Source organism: Gracilinanus agilis, chromosome 2, assembly GCF_016433145.1.
Source record: "Gracilinanus agilis isolate LMUSP501 chromosome 2, AgileGrace, whole genome shotgun sequence".
NCBI lineage: Eukaryota > Metazoa > Chordata > Mammalia > Didelphimorphia > Didelphidae > Gracilinanus > Gracilinanus agilis.
In genome coordinates this window covers 177,664,506-177,670,598 of record NC_058131.1, presented here as the reverse complement: position 1 = coordinate 177,670,598, position 6,093 = coordinate 177,664,506, and the positions used below count along the sequence as shown (strand labels likewise).

Sequence of the window (6,093 nt, the reverse complement as noted above, 5' to 3'; positions counted from 1 at the left end):
AAGAACCAATTGACTCTCAGGTATCCAAAATCCAAGTGTTTTTCATGCTGGTCACAACTAGATTCTCTGCCCACAATCTGGACCTGTTAACTACCTAATGTGTCAACGGCCTATATCCATACCTATCTTTACACCAATAGCAATGTGTCTGTTTAACTCTCAAAGTTAACGTGATAGTATGTTGCTATCACAAGACGATTGTTAACAATTAAATTCTCAAGAGGCAGTATTTCTTCATTTTTAAGTTGATTTATTAATCAAGTAAATTTAAATTAGCCAGTTGACTTTCTCTGTGTTCCAAATGATGTCAAGGTGTACAAGCAGGACAAAAAGGCCTCTACTGGGTCAGCTAGGTTTTCTATGGAAGAGCTATGAGATAAAATGGATAATAGAGGATGGCAAGTGTTTTCATTTTTTCTTTCTTTCTCTTTGGCATGGTATCCAAAGTGTCCAGCACAGTGTCTAGCATGTTGTGACAAATACTTCTTTATTAATTGATGGATTCATAAAAGTCATAAAAGATAAAAAGACATGAACAGGTAGTAATTTGAACAGTGGAGACCAGTGTCCACATTCATAAGATCATGTCTACATTAAGCTATTAAAGTATACTTATCAACGTCTATCTCTTATTCTTCTCCTAGACTTTAAACTCAATATAAATGAAGAATTCAACATATGGTAAAATACACATTGGATTTGGAGTTCAAGAGTCCAGGGACCAGAAGTTTAATCCCAACTCTTACTTGCTACTCTTGGACAAGTCACATCACTTCTATTTAATTCATCTATAAAATTCAGGTGCTAAACTTCATATTTAAGATCCCTTCTGTAGTGTTCTATGCAGAGTAGGCAACTAATGAATATCTTTTGAATTGATTAATTGCCTATTAATGCTGGAGCAGATTGTGGCAACGATTAAGCCTTCTGAGATTTCCTGAAAGGAAATAGTTTCTTGTTTAACCCAGGGATGTCTTGGAAAAGCATCACTGAAACAATCCCAAAAGCTTGAGGAATTGCAATTCAGAGAGGGGTGTCTGTGAGTCTGTGTAATGATACTAGCCTGGGCATGCTACTCTAGGCTTGGGCATGAAACCCTAGCCTGAATAGGTCACCCAAGTTTAAGGTGCCATCCCATTCATGTCTGTGTCTATCTGAGAAGAAAAAACAGGAGGGAAAAAAGGATTTGAAAAGAGATTCCCCAAGGAATCTCATAAAGTCGTTTAGGAACAGAGGATTTAGAACTGAACTGAAAGATTTTATTTACTACTTCATTTTGCATATAAGAAAGCTGAAGCCCAGAGAGGGTCAACACTAAATAATTTACTCAAGGTGACATGGGTGACAATTGACAAAGCCAGTATTCAAGTCCAACCTCTCTGGCTTTAAATTTAGCACTCTTTCCATTACGCCAAATTGATTATATAGACTCTACTAAATGTCACCTTAAATGAAAGTATTTTTATAAGGTATATGAGTTGGGGATAGGGAATCTAGATGATTCAATGGAGAGAGAGCCAGGTGGACTCAGGTTCAAATCTGACCTTGGGCACGTCCTGTGTGAACTTGGACGAGTCACTTAATCCCAACTGCCTAACCCTTACAGCTCTTCTGCCTTAGAATCAATACTTAATATTGCCAAGATAGAAGGTGAGGAGTTTGTTGGTTTTTTTTTTCCAATAGAGTTATGGGCACAGGGGTATCCTGGTAAATTCTTAACAACTGATAATCCATTAAAATGTACACATGATACACTTTAAAGCTTGATCTGTATAATTAACACTTTCTTCATCACTTTCTTAAGACAATCAACAAAACAACAAATCAACCTCTGATTTGTAGTGATTGCCAATTTCTAAGGTGTAAATGCTCCCAATGAAAACTGAACCATCAGCTCTCTCTCAAGCCAGCCATTTGGAGCTGACTCCAGCATGCTCCTAGATATGGTACTATATAAAATCAAAGTGAGTTATTATTTTATATCAACCACTCAGCTGCCTGCCATCCCTCTCCACAATCTTAAAATAATTTACTGATTATTATAAAATAATTTACATGATCTTAAAATAATTTAAAATAACCTTCTTAGATGACTTTTGATGGTGAGTATCCAAATGCTCTGCTAGCTTTAATTTTTGTTCCACTATGAGTTGAATTTAGAAGTAGGGGAATCATGGACCCCCTTATAGTTTGTTTTATCTGGTTTAGGCAATGTTGTATCTGGGATACCAACACAAACGTTAACAAGCACAGACTTAATCCATGTAACTTCCTCTGCATGACAAGTGAAGGACTAATAGACTTAACAGAAAACATGGGTTAGATCCTACTCTGACACTTATGAACTACATGACTTCTTCCCAAGTCTCAGTTTCTTAATCTGCAACAAGGACATCTCTTGCATTACCAAACATTCAGTTGTTGTGAGCATCTAATGAGAGAATATACACAAAGCCTTTGTAATTCTTAAAGCACGATATGGTATTATTCTTCTGACTTCAGAGGAAACCCAGCAGGATCCCCAGTAGTCCATGACTTCAGCATTCACTATGACTAATGCCTGTCAGGCAGTCAGCTTTGGATAGGAAATAAACTCTGCCATGGCCTTGAAGGGAACTTCCTTCCAACTGTGTATGACCACAATTGCTGTGAAGGTGAAAGAATGGTACTATGTTGACCAGAGGGGTTTGCGGTAGGGCAATCTTCTTGAAGGAAATGTATGAGAGGATGAAGAAACTTGAACTGCAACTAAAAATGTGCTCATTTTTAACAGCAGAGGATTAAAAACCAATTTCACACCCAGTAAATATAGTGTAACTAATCGGATTTCCCCTTGGGAACCTTAAGCAGGCCTCCCACTCTACAGCCTACATTCATCCTCATTTAATTTTGGAATAGAAACTGCTAAAGCTCTGTTTAGCCCAAGTTGGGTTTCTAAGTTACTTTCTTTTCTGTACTTGTGAGGATATGGGGGCCTAGAGTGGGAAGTGTCTGTTCCTCTAAAAGAAGCTCTCCAGTAATGGGAAAATCAACCCTGCTTTTTAATGACTTTGTCAAGTCCAAGGCAAGTCAATTACTTTATAGATTAGTATGACCTACCCCCTAAAAGACTAAGTCAACAAGTCAGAGAAGATGCTTCTCAGACAAAACATTTAATTTGTTCACTGCTTATCAAAGCCAGAGAAGTCCAAGAACAAGAGAATTGACTTTCAAAGTCCCAAAAAACTGGGTCAACTACTTAATAGCTGTGTGACTCTGGCCATGTTGCTTGGGCTCTCTGGCTACACTTTCTTCATCAGTAAAATAGAGGTTGTACTAAATGATCATGAAAAATCTTTCCAGCTTGAAAAGCCTATGAGAAAGATAAATAGCTAACCCTACCCCCATAACCCACTAAAACTCAGTAAAAACTGAATGAGACAATGCAAATCTGAAATATGTGAAAGTACAGTGTAAATGCAGGATCTTGTCTGACTCTAGCAGGGGTCATTCTCTTTGGGATGTTTTGTTTGATTGTTTCAGTTAGGTTTGACTCTTATTGATTCCACTTGGGGTTTTCTTTTTCTTTCTTTTGTAGTTCAATTTTTATTTCATAATTATAAACCTAACTCTGTTGTCTAGCTAGATTTGTGGAAGGAAAAGAGTAATAAAATCCAAAGAAAATTGTAGCAACGGAGAGCATAAAGATTATAAGCTACATGACCGGGTAGCAATCAAAGGTGCTCTCTTCAGTTATAGAGAAATGGTTTGATGGTTAGGACTAAAAAAACCAAACTAACTAAAAACTTACTAGATATGGGGGCAGCTGGGTAGCTCTCAAGTCAGGCCTAGAGACGGGAGGTCCTAGGTTCAAATCTGGCCTCAGCCACTTCCTAGCTGTGTGACCCTGGGCAAGTCACTTGACCCCCATTGCCTACCCTTACCACTCTTCTGCCTTGGAGCCAATACACAGTATTGACTCCAAGATGGAAGGTAAGGGTTTAAAAAAAACTTACTAGATATGTCCATAAGCAGCAATGATGATCTTCTTGCTGGTCTTGTCATCCTGAGAACCAAAACGTTCCATGGCTTCCATAATGTGCATGCCTTCTTTCACTTGGCCAAAGACCACATGCTTGCCATCTAACCAAACATTCTTAGAGTACAGATGAAAAACTGGGAGCCATTTGTTTGGGTCCAGCATTTGTCATGGACAAAGTATCAGGACCAATACGCTTCAGGATATGGTTCTCATCAGCAAATTTCTCCCCTATAGATGAACTTGCTCTTATGGTGCATGAAGTCAGCAACCTAGCAGATGAACCCAGGAATGATTCTGCAAAAGCAGGATCCCTTGTAACCAAATCTCTTTTCTCCAGTGCTTAGAGCAAAGAAGTTTTCTGCTATCTTTGGAAATTTATCTACAAAGACCTTGAAAGTAACCTGGCCAAGGGGTTCATTATCAGTGACAATTTAGGAGTCCACACTGGGGTTGGCCATGGTCACAAATGCTTGAGCTGGGCACAATGGTGGAGGCAGAGGAATCATTATCTGTGGGACTGAACAAAGAGGAGGACTCCCAGGGGCAGAGTCTGCAAAATACATTTTTATTATTAATATTCTCTGGAGATCTTATCTCAATTTAGCAATTATTCATTAAATAATAAAAAAGTGGGCCTGAGAAAGAAAGAGAAAAGTACAAGCCATGTGTGGCTGGCTGGCTTTCTTAACTGCCTCCTCTATAAGCAGACTGGGCCAGCCCAAAGTCAAACTGCTAGCCTCCTCAGTCCATGAATCTAAGGGGAGAGAGCTAGATCCTGCCTCTAAGACAGTTTATGTTCTTCATGACATTCCTTTCCTGAGCATCTTTGGTAGACTCAGACCACATAAGAGGCAAGTCTTGCAGACACTAGGAGTAACCACATAGGTTTAGAATGGCTGCACCAGTACATGTACAGTATCTCCTAATATGGTAGACAAGAGGAGAGAAGACTCCATCCATGGCCTCAGAGTAATAGAGTTCAGAGGTTTCAGACATAAGGGGTTTTTTTTGCTTTAAAATAAAAATGTTGTTTTGAGGGTGCCAAAAGGGTTCAGATAAATATTAACTTTCTACACCATTTGGGATTTTCTTAGCATAAATACTAGAATGGCTTTTTTCCTTCCCCAGTTCATTTTTCTAATGAGGAAACTGAGGCCAACAGGGTTAATTGATTTGCCCATGGGTCATACAGCTAGTTAGTGTAAGAGATCAAATTTGAACTCAGAAAGATGAGTCTTCCTGATTCTAGACCTACTACTCTGTCCACCGTGTCACCTAGCTGTCCCATTTCTCACTGAAGCTGGACCTTAATTTCTTTATCTATAAAATGTAGGAAATGCTGATTAAGCTTCCTTCCATCTTTGATTCTTATGATCTTCTAATGTGATCCTACCTCTATCCCTCATTCTCCCCTCACCTTAAGTCTTCAGTTAAACCCAAGAATGTTTGGCATGTAGAATAAATGATGCGTTCTTGAAAGAGCAAAAGTAATAAAAAAAATAAAAGAGAGAGAATGAGATTTAATTCTGTTGCTTTATTTTTTAAAAACCCTTACATTCCATCTTGGAGTCAATACTGTGTATTTGTTCCAAGGCAGAAGAGCTGTAAGGGCTAGGCAATGGGGGACAAGTGACTTGCCCAAAGTCACAGAGCCAGGAAGTGTCTGAGGTCAGATTTGAACCTAGGACCTCCCATCTCTAGGCATGGCTCTCAAACCACTGAACCACCTAGCCCTCCTTTATTTTTTATAAGAACCAAAAAAAAGGAAACTGAAGCTTATGAACTTATCCAGAGTCATGCAGTTAGTCAGGATGAGAACTGGGACTTCAACTAAGCAGTAGCATAGTTCCTGTCAATAAATGTTTGTTTCCTTCTTTCCTTTATTTCTTTCTTCCTTCCTTCCTTCCTTCTCTTGACTTCCTTTCTTCCCCTTCATGTTGTATTCCTTCCTTCCTTGAATTTATTACCTTATTTTAAGATCATTGTTCTTTTCACTAGACCCTAGTAGTATTTATACCACACTCCTTTCTGAGAATTTACAATTTTTTTTTATTAATTTTATAATATTTCTG

At 38.5% G+C, this 6,093-nt stretch overlaps 1 pseudogene; it reads right to left on the bottom strand.

The window, feature by feature from the left end:
* Positions 1 to 3,994: 3,994 nt before the first annotated feature.
* LOC123234877 lies at positions 3,995 to 4,479 on the bottom strand (annotated as a pseudogene).
* Positions 4,480 to 6,093: the final 1,614 nt, after the last annotated feature.